This window comes from Cervus canadensis, chromosome 3 (assembly GCF_019320065.1).
Source record: "Cervus canadensis isolate Bull #8, Minnesota chromosome 3, ASM1932006v1, whole genome shotgun sequence".
Taxonomy (NCBI): Eukaryota; Metazoa; Chordata; class Mammalia; order Artiodactyla; family Cervidae; genus Cervus; species Cervus canadensis.
This window is the reverse complement of record NC_057388.1, coordinates 59,737,242-59,752,458: the sequence shown is the minus strand read 5'-3', so window position 1 is coordinate 59,752,458 and position 15,217 is coordinate 59,737,242. Positions and strand designations below refer to the sequence as shown.

General features: G+C 38.0%; 1 protein-coding gene across 3 annotated transcripts in view; it reads left to right on the top strand.

The window, feature by feature from the left end:
• BBS9 (Bardet-Biedl syndrome 9) overlaps positions 1-15,217 on the top strand; it is a 461,674-nt gene that overhangs the window by 419,635 nt on the left and 26,822 nt on the right. The window lies entirely within an intron of this gene.

Sequence of the window (15,217 nt, the reverse complement as noted above, 5' to 3'; positions counted from 1 at the left end):
GACTTTGATTTTTATTGTGAAAATATATTTCAGTAACTCACAGACTTACTGTTTGTTAACTTGACCTGTTTAGTTCCTTTCCTTTCGTGTTTAACTCCTGTGCATAAAATGATCTGGTTAATGGTTTTTTTTTTTTTTTTCAGAGGAGACTCTTAACAAGGAAAGCAGTGGTGGTGGGCCATGACAGCTGATGAGGGGTGATCCTGGGCAAAGAGTGTCTGTCTTCTTTCTCTATCCACGAGAAGGTTTCAGAAACTAAGCTACACATAGTTTTGTAGCATTTCTAAGGACTTGATCCAAGTTGATAGTGCTCCAAGTTGCTTCCAGGCTCTTTTCTTTTTGAAGATCTTCCTGTTGACTCAGATGCTTGGGAATTCTCCATGGAATGCAGGATGCTGAAATACAGACAGATGGTTTTTCCCTCAACCTCTCTGAACCTCAGTTTCTTTTTCTTTACCTCTAACTGTTAGAATCTCAGTATCCTTCTCTGTGTGTCTGTGATACAACCCTCCACCAGAAACTGTCCCAAGTTCTACTTCCTGTGACTCTGCTGATTGCTTGGGCAGAGCCTTTGATGTCTCATAGTCAGTTCATAGAAGGATGTGAAGAGAATTGAGATAAATTGTACCTCTTTAACTGAAGAGGTGATTTCAGGTTAAAATATACTTTATTCATTATCTCTTGGAATTAAAATTGTGTTTATTATATAAATCATTATTGAGTACTTATTATGTGCCTATTATGATACAGAAGTCTAGGTGTACAGAGGTGAACAAAATGGATGATAAACTGCCCTAATAAACCATCCATCCCAGTGGGGAAGGAAGGCAATACACAAACACATAAAAAGATAATTACAAACTGTAATGAATAATATGAAGGCAATAAGCAAGGTAGTGTGGTAAAAGTAACCAGCAGGGGGAGGAAGGATTGGGGAACCCTTCCTAAAGAGGGGTTATCTGCAGTGAGATGGGAAGGAGCCATCTGTATGAAGATGCCCTTGGTGGGGTTGGGAGTGAGAGTAGGGGAAGCAGTAGATGTCCCTGAGAGAGGGAACAGGAAATGCAAAGCAAGTAGGAAAGAAGGCCAAGGTGACTGGGGAGGATAACAGGGGACGGGACTGTATAGGGGCCAGATCATAGAGGAGGCCTTGTTTCAAAGCTTAGGGTTTATTAGAAATGACAATTCTTGAAATAGGACATTTTTTATGAACCTGTTATCTCTTAGACCAAATGAAAGGTGGCAGTCCTAAACTTGTATAGTCAATGTGCATTCGTAATCTGGAGTGGTTTTGAGCAGAACCAGCAGCATGCTGAAGCAGTACTTTATTATAGTCAAAGGCCTGAGACCACTCAGTTCTCAGGCATTTATCACTTAAAAGTGGAGGAGTAGAAAAGTTTAAAAGGCCATAGCAATAACATTTGAGAAAATGAATAATTTAAAGTGAATTAAACCATGAATAATGAATTATAAAAAGAATCCTCACTTGTGATTAGAGATTCATAATTTTCATTTTACAGCAAAATATGGTTGGCTGCCATGCATTCCTGACTTACTTCATCTAAGTACAATTAGGCCCAACACATTAGTGCCTTGATGTGCACACTTATGACTGGCTTCTTGTGTCGAAACCATTAAATTTTAATGTATTCAGCTTAAGCATAAGTGGTCACAGATGATTCATAACCCTGCTCTCTGCTTTTGGTGAAAATGATTGTTAGCACGAGAATTGTCCCCAATGGCCACACTTATCTTTGTAGTTGATTTCCTAAACATGTTTGTGTCCATAGAAAACTAGGAATAAACATTGTGTAGCTGATGGGTAAAGCACAGTGATAATTGCTTTAAAGCCACAGGATATTTGATGATGATAAAATAGAACTCCGGAACTCTTGACATTGTTTTTTTTTTTTTTTTTAAATTTCTAGTGTCAGGAGAGTACAAGTGATATAAGCTGCTCTTTAAGAGTGGAGTTAGCCAACCTTGTGTTTTTAGTTTTGTTTTTTTTTTTTAAGAAGTAAATGCCAAGAATTGCCCATAGTGTTATGACATCATCATTTAGCTGTTGGGCATAGAGGAAGGATGAACCAGTAGGCTTGCCTGACTGATGCTTTAGATGGCAGCTAACCCGATAAAAATAATATTGTGGCTTGGACATAGGAGATTAACCAGCCTGGCAACTGAATGCTCACCTGACCTACCATTATCCAAGTCCTGAAAAATCTCAGCCCAATATGCTGCTAGTTGAATTTACGTATCTTGTGCAACCCATGCAAATGCATATGATGTGATGATGTCCCTCCTGAGTTGAAGTCCTGATTGCCTTCACAGTAAACTGCCGGTTATCTGCCATGACTCCTGAGTCCCACTGTGATCTGGCTTCTGTGTCTTCAGCCCCTTCGCTCGTACTTGCCAATTAGGCAGCTACCATTCTGAGCTATCCACAGACTCCTGGAAGGAAGCATGTATTTTCCTTGTTCTCAGGTCTCCATTGTCCTCAGGCACAGAAGTCCTCTGCCTAGGATTCCCATCTTGTATATTCCAGCTGGCTGACTCATGTGAACTTTTACGATTCGGATATTGTCTGAGACCATTCCTACCTTTCCCCCTACTCCGAATACCCTCTCTCCCTGAGTCATAATTCTGTCCCCATTTGCCCCTTGCACCCTGTATGGGATTGCACTGTATTATAGAGACTGTTACACCCTAATGCAACCCTGCTGTGGGCTCCTTGCGTGTAGAGGATGTGTGTTGTGCCCTTGGTACCCCTGTTTGTTAGCATAGAGTTTGCATATGGTAGGCTGTTGGTGCTGGATGAATTTCTGTGTAGGTTGTATCTCTTCCCTGACCCTGAAATGTAGAACAACTGGCTGTTCTCCAAACCAGTCTAGGTATCATGTTGGATTATTCTTGGTAGTAACAAGATAGCCAGACTTACTTCAATCTCCTTATCACATTACAAATGATTTGACTGCTTCCTTTTCTAAAAGAAGACATTTTTACAGTCCCATTACTTAATGAAGGAGCATGGTCCAAACTTGCTTTAACTCTGGAAATCCTCATGAGACTCATTCATTAACTATTATGAGATTAGCCACACCTGGGTATAGGCTTTGATTCAGGTGCTCTGAGGCTGCTTTTATCCAAGCAAAGTCAAAATAAGAGCGCTGCTCCCTGCTTCCCTCCCCTCCTCCCATTCATTGTAGTTTCAGGGCATGTACCACTGAACAGTCTGTCTCATTAAATAAAGCAATAATATTTTAGGGCTGAGAGATAAATCTAAAAGTCTCCGCTCTAATACTCCAGGCCACTGTGTTTCTAAAATCTCCCTAAAAAGATAGATGTTCATTCTTAAGCATCTCCAGGGATAGGCTTCCACAGCCCTCTCAATTATGTGTTCCATTATCTCACCAGTCTTCTCATCAGGAAGGTTTTTTCCCTTAATGTCTAACTTTAATCCCTCCTGTTGCAATTTAAACTCATTTCCTTTTGTCCTGACTTCAGTGGAAATAAAAAATAACTCACCAGCACCCACCCCTCCCTGTTTGTAATTGAAGATGTCTGACTTCCTCCAGGCAGCTCTTTCTAATGCTGAATGGACCTAGTCTTGCCTTTTTCTTCTCTTACCTTTCTTGGAGACTCTTCCTTTTAAAACTTTCATTGTTCTTATTGCAGCAAGTATCAGGGACCATACATTTCAGTTCTGTCATTTTAATCCTGCAGTTTATTTTTTCAGTCTACCATTCTGTATGACCTTAGTAAGCCACTTAACACATTGAAAAAGAATCAATGGACACAATTGTAAAGAGCTTCACAGTTATGGGATTCTTCATCTCTGCAAGCGATCTGCTACTGCTGTCCAGTACCCTCCCTGCCCAGTTGTAGGGAAAGAGCAAATTAGCCACAATGGCACGGTCAGGCTCGCTTGCCCCACGGCCTCTTGGCTCACGTTTTGTTTCATATACATGATTATGTAACAACTGAGATCACTAATAACGCTGCGGATGTGTGTCACAAGGTCCTCGCTTAGACTCCTTTGTGCGGTACCCATATATGAGCACCACCTGAAAAGCTCTTGCGGCTGCATTATGGCCGCGTCCACTGGGTCAGCCACGAGAGGAGAAAATAAGCATGTCTGCCGCTGCTGTAGCTGCTGTTCCAGCCTGTAGAGAATAAACACGTCTGCAGTTCCTTCGGCTCTTCTGAGTTTTCTTCTCGCTTCCCTGCTCTCGCTTTGCCTACCCTGAGTTCAGCAAACAGTGAGATACAGCAAGACAGCAATTTACATATTTAAGGGTGAAATGATTTTCTTGTCTTATTTCTTGCTTCTTCATGTATACATTTCATGTGGCCACAACTGCAGTGTTTTAGCATTCCAGACCTGCTCACTGCTGTGCTAGGATAGCTCAGGGATGGAGGGAAGGGGACAGTATTCTCATTTTCTTTTGCCTTCCTCAGATCCTAGAGGCAGTAGCATTGATGGAAGCTACAAATTTCGAATGTTCATGAAACATTAATCTTTTTTGGGAATCTGAGATAAGAACTTGGAAGTAATATGAAAAGGAAGATTAGCTGGAAAATTAAAAATACAACTGTCTTCCTCCTAAAAATAGGAACTTCTCCATGAAAATTAGAAAGGAGATAATAATAGGTGTGGATGAGGATGAAGTTAAACAACAAGACAAGAGAGAAGAGGAAGTGGAGCAAGAAGAAAACAAGTGATGTGATCAAGTGAAGTAGAAAAAAGAAGTGCTTTAATTTGTGATCCTCCAACAGGAAAATATCATAGTTAAGATATCTTAGTAAAAAATAAACAGCTATAAAATTCCAGAATAAGAAGTGACTCAAATTTGTAGTATAAACATGATAAGAATTTCTGTTGATGTTTATGCTATTAATTCAGTGATTCCTCATTACATGTTACCATCCACTGCCTATGATTTGAGGACAGATGGGTATTATTAATTTGACCACTTAGCAATTCTACATAGTCTGATCCTTTAGGAATAGTCCTTTGCTATAAATAAAAAATATCATTGAAATTACTGTAACTTCAAAGTAACTTCAAACTCAAAATAGGCATATAAGCAGTATTATATTTCCTTCTATTAACTGAAGATTATAATAATGATACTCTGTCTTCTATGTAGCAGTCCCATGCAGGGCATTTCAATGAGTATCTAATTGGCCCTTAAATTTACCCTTAAAAATCAAAGGGAGAAATTGGTATGCATGGCAGGTGGACTGAATATTAAGTCTCTGTAGTATTCAGTAGAGGATTTTAAACATTATTAGTAATCACTTCTGGAAGCTTCATTAAGGAGAGATTTCTTTTTAAATGTACATGTCTGTTACCTAGGACTACTTAAAATTAACTGCAACTACCCAGAAGGAAATGAAATATTCCTTTCTCCTGCTTCTCTGAAAAGACACCAGTTGACCAAAATATCAGTCTGCAGACAGGAGAGAATGCCATCTTCCTCTCAAGTTAAGTTAATTGGCTTCCATTAAAGCAAATGTGTCCCTATTATAAGTCACAGTCCTATATTCTAAACTAGAAACAGCTCACCACAAAAACTTAAAAAGGCTTATGTCTTGAAAACTTAGTGATAGGAGCCATGGAAATAAGAAAGGAGACATCCTTAATATTCTTACTTAACCCAAAATATGTCCATTTTGATGCCAAGTTGTTGATGCCATGAAGAGTGTGAATAAAAGTATGATTATTATTATGGAGTATATTTTTTGACTTAAATTGGTAAGTCCTAGGCAACTACAATGGGCCTTAGATGTGTAAATCAGAAACACTGTCAAAACAGTACTCCAGATGTGTTGTGTCATCTCTAGGGTCAAAATGACAAGTTCAGGTCAATAATAAAATCATTTGCAAGGACATATATTGATACTCACTTAGATTTAAGCTCCCAGATTTATGGCATCTATATATTTTACTTCAATTTTAAACCCAGGTAAAGACCACTGGAACCTAAAATCTAAAAATAGATTTATTGTTAGGATTAGTAATAGTTGTTTCCTTTTAATTTATTGTCATCCTATGACTGTCATCCTAAGAGACTGCTTTTAAAAGAATTTACAGTTCCCATAAACACAGGAAGTGAAGTCTACGTGGAAAACAAAAAATCATTCTATTTGAGCCAATTCTGACATTATTCTGATTTGAAATCAAGACATTGATTAGAAAATTGAATTTTGATAACATTTTTAGGGCCTATTTTACAACAACCCTCTGTCTTAGAAGGGTGCTTTTGCTTCAAAGAAATGGTGTGTGTTTTTGGCGTCTTACCCAACTCTTTAAAAGAAACTTTTTATTTTAGTTTAATGTAAAATTGATTCTCATGTGAATAACTCAATCCTCTATGCCTATTGAGTTGCATGTACGGGTCAGTTTAGCCACAGTGCATACTGTAAGTGATGGTGAAGGGAAGGAATGTCTGAGTAGGAGTGCAACATAATATCTGTGCCAACCTGCATTTATTGGTAAAGTGAAGTCATGAGTTGCAAAGTAAGCACTTAGAAGAAGCGTTCTTTATGGTGGGCCCTTTTGCATGATTGGAGTGTCTGAGAAAGAAACTAGCCTACAACTTCAGATCTCAGTATGCTGTTACCAGTAAGGCCAAATTCTTCCTGGAACTTATGCTTTATTCATTTTAGCTTTGAGAGATTAAAAGAATCTTGCCTGGAATTCATTAATTTAAGAATGCATTTCATTATATTACTGTTTTACTTTAAAGATCAAGATAGTATTCTGTTGTCTCCTCTCTGTTTTATTGGGAAATGAGGAGGAGAGGGAGAGAAAGGAAGGAGGGATAGAGCGGAGGAGAGAGATTTCTTTTACTTGCATTTTTATTAAAATTACTATGGGGCTTCCCAGGTGACTCAGTGATAAAGAATTCACCTGCCAGTGTAGGAGACATGGGTTCGATTCCTGGGTCAGGAAGATCCCCTGGAGGAGGGCATGGTAATCCACTCCAGCATTCTTGCCTGGAAAATCCCATTATCAGAGGAGCCTTGCTGACTTGTCCGTGGGGTCACAAAAGAATCTGACATGACTCAGCGACTAAAACAACAACATTAATGTAATTTACCAACTATGGTTCTGTTCTTACACTATCTACTTTATGCTTGTGTATCATCATATTTGTAACTCTCACCTATAATACCTTTTACATTTTAATATTGAAAGGCATTTTAATATAAGGTAAGCAAATATAATTAGTTGGAGGTGATGTGTTTTTGGACAATGATAGATGGAGACAGGCTGACAAGAATCTGTGTTCTAGTCAAGCGCTTACTTGCCATGTGACTTTGAACAAGTAATTAATCCTTCTGAGACTTTGTCTTCTTAAGTAGCATTGTCTCCAATGGCAGCATTGTGAGGACTGATTACATAATGCATAGAAGATAGCACGGGACCTAGCCCATGGGAAATGCTCTGCTCATGATGATTTTTTCTTTTATTATGATGATGATGATGGAAAATGATTTATTCCTTTTTGCGTCAGATGTGCTAAAAACTGCCATGGAAGATTACATAAAGAAATTCTTGGCTGTGACTTTAAAGCCCTGATCAATTTATTCTGGAAAAGAGGTGAAAATGTAATGTGTGCTCATAATATGATGAGAATAACAATCTCACAAATATTTCTATGTTGCCTTACCAGGCATTTGAGATTGAAAGCAGATCCAGCCTGTTTCTCCAAAAACTGAACTCATTGCTGGGAGATAATCTCTCTTTTTGAGGTAAAGAATGATTTGTATTGATTTTTTGGAACTAATGCTTAAGAATCTCTGGCTGCAGACTACAGTGTAGCTATAACATCAGAAGGAAATATTTGCATCAAGTGATGGGTGAGGCTACATGGGAAAGTGAAAACAGCTTAAAGGCTGGTATGAGAAGAACTCTTTCAAATCCAGATTCTACCTAGTAATTGTATATCATTTGCTCTAGTGTCCTTTCTTCTTTTTTTTTTTTTTTGTAACTTTAAACTTTTTATTTTGTATTGTGGTATAGCCAATTAATAATGTTGTGGTAGTTTCAGGTAAACAGTGAAGGGACTCAGCCATACATATACATGTATCCATTCTAGTGTCGTTTCTAAAATGATGACTATAATGCTTAATTTACAAACATATTGAAATATTAACAAAGATAACCTGCATAAAGTATCTTAACCTAGTTATCTGGTTCATAATAGATGCTCAGTAATTCCTCTTGCCATCTGCCTTTCCTATAGTATTTGAGATAGTTCCATGTAGAACTACCTATTTTTACCACTTATCCTGCTTTCTAGAGTCTCTAACTTTGAGGCATTTCTGACCCACTATGTCTGCCTATGGGCTTCCACAGTGGCACAGCAGTAAACAATCTGTGTGCAATGCAGGAGATGCAGGAAATGTGGGTTTGATCCCTGGGTTAGGAAGATCCCCTTGAGGAGGGCATGGCAACCCACTCCAGTATTCTTGCCTAGAGAATCCCATGGACAAAGGAGCCTGGTGGGCTACAGTCCATGGGGTGGCAAAGAGTTGGACACGACTGAAGCGATTGGTACACGTGCACACGTTTGCCTACTTGGTAAGAGGAAGCCTGGTCTTGTCACATAAGTTGCTTAGTAGAGTTTCAGGAAAATATGATTTAAAGACAAATAAGCTAGTACCTATTTATTGACTAAGACCTTGGTAAGCTGTCTAGAAGTGCGTTAGTACCACTTAATGACTTCCTCTTTCCTCAGTCCATCACAGTCAACAAAATGATGCTATTCAACAGTTTATTTTCTTCTGTTCTTTCTCTTGATCCCCTTTCTTTTTTGTTTTTTTTTTTCCATGATACATGAAAATAGCAGAGACTGTTTTAAATTTCTATATTTAGTCCAGCTGGAGCATTAAGGCTATCAGGTCTCCAGATGAAGTATCTGCTGTAAGTATGACTCTAAAATATAGCTATAAATAAATCAGAACACTTCTTAGACAGCAGTTACAAAGTGTTTGTTTATACGGGCACAAGGTGGGAAGTGGAAGGGACTGTGTCCCAGGATCTTATTTGTATCACCTTGTGTGTTATTGGAGAAAAGCATAGGGAGTATGGTCTGCTGATAACATCTGGGCCAGTTTTATCTCCAAATGTCTATTTCCTTTAGACCTGGATTCTGTTGATTTCTGCCTATGGGTCACAGACTTTACTTTATCCTTTACCCATTCATGTATATCTATACAGACACAATATTGATATATACTGATGAGAAAGATTGGTTCTCATTATTGTTTAGATGTTGGTATACAGTCCATAGAGTTGCAAAAGAGTCGGACATGACTTAGTGACTAAATAGCAATAAATAATGTTAGGTTGGTGATGACGAAATGCTAAGCAGTAATGTCAGGAATGTTTCTTGAAAAAGATGTCTGTACTTTTGCTAATTTTGAGAGAGCTTATATGGCAATATATATGTATGTGTATCTCTATCTATGTATTACACATCCTTAATATATACAGGTCTTTCAGGAAATAACTTACAGTCAGAATTGTAAGTTATTTCCTGCTAGAGAGTAATATTTTGAGAGTAACATGAGCCTTAAAGTTCCCATTTAATAAAGAGGACCAAGCATTTCTAATAAGGACTTCCTCACCTAAAAATTTAAGAAGAGGTACTCTGTTGTTTTGTTTCAAAATAGTATCTATGATTTGGAAGGTAGAGAGAAAAGAATTAGTGTCTTTCAATTTAAATGCTTGTTTGCTATTTTGATAGCTCTGGTTATTATCAGTCATTTTTTAAAACAAAGTGAATTAGTGAGTCATTGCTCTATGTATACAGTATATTTTTTGCCAAAGGTTATAAAATACATATGTTTTTAATATAAAGACAAAACTTTCAAATGAAAGATTCTAAATTGGCTTAAAATTTCACTGAAGAAGAATGTGCACTTGACAAATTAGAGACACTTTTCCAAAGAAAATTGCAAGAACAAATATTAAGATCTTTCATGTTAAGAGGATAAACAGCTACAATTTAAGAACACAAGAAAAGTAACCATATGAGGCACTACTATTCTCTGCTGGTTCTCATCTCAGTGACTGTTCCTTCTCAGCCTCTTTTGTGGGCCCCTCTTCCTCTATTTAACCTGAAAAGTTGATATTCCTTCAGGTTCTGTGCTTGGCTCTCTTATCACTGACTGACTGATTTTAATTTCTGTCGTTAGTTATTTTCCATATACTGATAACTTCCAGATTTGTGTCCTCGCCACATTCTCCCAAGCTCTAGATCCATACATCCAGACATTCATTGACCTTCTTCACTTAAGTGTGACACATGCACTGTAAACTCAACCTTTTCAGAAATTAAAGTCATCATATTCCATATCTGGCCCTACTCCAGCCTACTTCTCTTTGTATCAAGTAGGCCCAAAAGGTCGTTCAGGTTTTTCCAAAAGATATTACCTTTTTGGTCAACTGAATATTTCATGTCTCAGCATTAATACTGCCACCAATTTAGTTGCCCAAGCGAGACTCCATTTAACTCATAAAATCTCATCTCAAAACAATTCTATTTCCACTGCCACCAGCTTACTCCAGGTCACTACTGTAGCTACATTTGTTTTGTTGCAGCAGCCTGTTCTCATTTCCCTTACTCTGTCTTCTTCAATACATTTTCTGCATTTCACACTATGTATAAGGAAACCCCTTGGCTTAGATCTTAACTTCTGTGGCTCCCATTGTTTCTAGGATTAAGTCCAGATTCCTCACCATGGTAACAGGCTCTTCATCACCTCATGAGCTCATCACTGCCTTCTTTTCTAGCCTTGTCTCCCATTCCATGACATGAGCAAGCTGAATTTTTTTACTCTAAACATCTGGACAAGCCCTCATGTTTGCCGTTCCCGCCTCTTCCTACCTTAGTACTTTTTCCCAGCCAGTTCCCCATTTACCTTCTCTGGTTTGCATAATATTTCCTCCAGAAGCTCTGACATATCCCCTTCCTTCCTCCCATTCACCTAATAAACACTTTGTGTTTTTCCTACGTACCGTTACAACATACCCCTATCATAGCACTTACTCCAGTGTGTTAGAATTGTTGTTTTACTCTCAACTTTCCCCTCTAGGCTGTAAATTCCTTAAGGTTAAAGAGGTTGAAACTTGTGGTTCTTGGAATATAGTGTATGCTTGAAAAGTATTTCTTGATTGTGTAAATGAATTATTGTGACTTTTCCTTACTGTTTTCTTGGTGGTTTTCCCAGTGTCATCATGTGTCGCATATTTCCCTCAGTTTCAGAATCTCTTCTAATTTCAAATAAGAACTTCAAAACATATAGAACAATATATACTGTTAAGTAAATATATACTGTTAATAATATACAGTATTAATATATATACTTAATATATAATATATATAATTATATATAATTAATATATAAAAAATAATATACAGTATACAAATATACAGTAAAAATATACTGTTAAGTAAAAAAGTAAAATACAGAATAGTATTGTTGTAAATCATCCTATAAGGTAAGAAGGAAGATATATAAGATAATATACATGTCTGTTCGTTTGTACGAAACAAATACAGGAATGATAAGCCAGGAGCTAGAGAGATTGGTTACCTGTAGGGAGTAAATGGTGGAAAGAAGTGGGGACCTAGGAATATGATAGCAGAGGTGAGGAGGGAACAATTTTTTTCTAAGATCTGCTTTGTATATTGCCTTGACTGTTTGGAACCACAGTAATGTTTTGCATACTTCCTCTCTGAAAACAGATAAATAAAACCAGGATGTAGGGGGAACCCAAAATGTAATACAAAATATAGCAGGTGATTCTAACTCTGTAGTGAATTAATAACGTATCCACACTGAAGAGAGTGTTAAAGAAAAGCACTAACCTGGGTAATACTGGAAAACAGTATTATGACTGGATATTGTGATGCTAATGGCAAATACAGTTATGAAGTTAGTGTTTCTTATACAGATGGGGGTTGTCAGTTCTGAAGCAGCTGTACGTTTAGGATTATAGAAGGGGAACCTTGTAGTATTGGACTGAAAGCACAGGTAGTTGTATGAACTCACAGTTTTTTACTATATATCTGTCTAGAGATATATACAGAAGCATGGATGCAAAAGTAAATTAGATGCACATGTGTTGCATTTGGTGAGTATGCATAGTGTTCCCTTTCTCTGCTGATAAGGCCTAGAAACAATGATATACTAGCAGCAGTAAGCATTCCTAATGCCCAAGTTTTGGTTACCATCTTTAATAAAAGGAACAAGGCTAATTATATAGGTTGTGCATGTGTGTATGTGTTCAATCGCTCAGTTGTGTCCAACTCTTTGTGACCCCATGGACTGTAGCCCACCAGGCTTCTCTGTCTGAGGAATTTTCCAGGCAAGATTACTGGAGTGGGTTGCCATTTCCTACTCTAGGGGATCTTCCCAATGAAGGGATTGAATGTACATCTCTTGCCTTTCCTACGCTGGCAGGAGAATTCTTTACCATTGCATCACCAAATAAATGACTACCCACTCCAGTATTCTTGCCTGGAGAATCCTATGGACAGAGGAACCTGGTGGACTACAGTCCATGGAGTCGCAAAGAGTTGGACACGACTGAGTGACTAACACTTTTTCTTTTTTTCCACTTTTCTTACTTTATCATAAATATTGTACTCAGTGGAAAAGCTTTTCTCAAGATTCAGAGGACATACAAATGCAAGGAATTTTTATGTTAAAAATAAACAGTAATAGCTCTTTGATCTACTAGACAAAAAAAAATTGGAAATGTTAAAACTTGATCAACAACCAAAAAAGGAACTAGTGCTCCTTGGGGAAGTAGTTGATTTCAGATCAGAGGCAAGAAAACACAAGATGAGCCTGAAGCATCTTATTATGCCAGAAAACCCAAAATCAAGTTCAAAATGCAGAGAAGCCAGCCTCAAGCAGATCCCAACAGCCAAAGCTGGAATAATTTTGAGCAACAAAATGATAATTTTGAGCAACAATGATAGTATTGGATTTTAACCCACAGAATAAATGACCATGAACTCATTAATATAAATAAATAATTGAATAAATAAGTGGGGGAGTGACAGCTCTTCCTTATAGTAAACGTCCATTTAATAAATGTAGAAGGAGTGAAGGAAGAACAAAATATCATGAGACAAACACCAATATAACAGTTATCTCAGGTGAGATTCACCACTGGATGCTAACATCAGTGGGAGAAAGTTTGAGGAGAAACAGGATATTTACATAGTCTCACCCAAAGTGTTTATTAAACAGAGAGGGGAAAATACTACTTACAGCAGCAAAAGCTGGTAGACACAACCTTAACCAAATGCTCACAGTTCACATCACTTACAGTAAGACCTGTAACGTCATGTACCCCCAATATGAGGCACTGAGAAGGGCACAAGCATTGCCTCTCTGTTATTCTTAACAAAAACACATATTCTCAATATAAGCACGAGAAAGCATCAGACAGACCCAAATGGAAAACCTTTCCAGAAGATAACTCATCAATATGTCTTAGAAGTGTCAAGGTTGTGAAAGACTGGGGAACTCGCTCAGATTAGAGGAGACCGAGGATTATTAGTGCACTCTGGAATTCCAGATTGAATTTTGAGACAGAAAAGGGACATTGGTGGAAAAACTGCTGAAGTTTGAATAACGTCTGTACATTAACAAGCTAGTAGTAGTATAACAATGTCATTTTCCGGTAAGCCTTCCTCAGTGATCAGTGCAAAGAAATAGAGGAAAACAATAGAATGGGAAAGACTATAGATCTCTTCAAGACAATTAGAGATACCAAAGGAACATTTCATCCAAAGATGGGCTCAATAAAGGACAGAAATGGTATGGACCTAACAGAAGCCAACGATATTAAGAAGAGGTGGCAAGGATACACAGAAGAACCGTACAAAATAGATCTTCATAACCCAGATAATCACGATGGTGTGATCACTCACCTAGAGCCAGACATCCTGGAATGTGAAGTAAAGCGGGCCTTAGGAAGTATCACTACGAACAAAGCTAGTGGAGTTGATTAAATTAAAGTTGAGCTATTTCAAATCCTAAAAAATGATGCTGTGAAAGTGCTGCACTCGATATGCCAGCAAATTTGGAAAACTCAGCAGTGGCCACAAGACTGGAAAAGGTCAGTTTTCATTCCAATCCCAAAGAAAGGCAGTGCTGAAGAATGCTCAAACTACCGCACAATTGCCCTCATCTCACATGCTAGTAAAGTAATGCTCAAAATTCTCCAAGCCAGGCTTCAGCAATACATGAACTGTGAACTTTCAAATGTTCAAGCTGGATTTAGAAAAGGCAGAGAAACCAGAGATCAAATTGCCAACATCCGTTGGATCATCGAAAAAGCAAGAGAGTTCCAGAAAAATATCTATTTCTGCTTTATTGACTATGCCAAAGCCTTTGACTGTGTGGATCACAGTAAACTGTAGAAAATTCTGAAAGAGATGGGAATACCAGACCACCTGACCTGCCTCTTGAGAAATCTGTATGCAGGTCAGGAAGCAACAGTTAGAACTGGACATAGAACAACAGACTGGTTCCTAATAGGAAAAAGAGTACATCAAGGCTGTATATTGTCACCCTGCTTATTTAACTTATATGCAGAGTACATCATGAGAAACGCTGGGCTGGATGAAGCACAAGCTGGAATCAAGATTGCTGGGAGAAATACCAGTAACCCCAGATATGCAGATGACACCACTCTTATGGCAGAGAGTGAAGAAGAACTAAAGAGCCTCTTGATGAAAGTGAAAGAGGAGAGTGAAAAAGTTGGCTTAAAGCTCAACATTCAGAAAACTAAGATCATGGCATCTGGTCCCATCACTTCATGGCAAATAGATGGGGAAACAGTGGAAACAGTGAGAGACTTTATTTTTCTGGGTTCCAAAATCACTATAGATGGTGACTGCAGCCATGAAATTAAAAGACGCTTACTCCTTGGAAGGAAAGCTATGACCACCCTAGACACAATATTAAAAAGCAGAGACATTATTTTGCCAACAAAGGTCTGTCTAGTCAAGGCTATGGTTTTTCCAGTAGTCATGTATGGATGTGAGAGTTGGACTATAAAGAAAGCTAAGTTCTGAAGAATTGATGCTTTTGAACTGTGGTGTTGGAGAACACTGTTGAGAGTCCCTTGGACTGCAAGGAGATTCAACCAGTCCATCCTAAAGGAAATCAGTCCTGA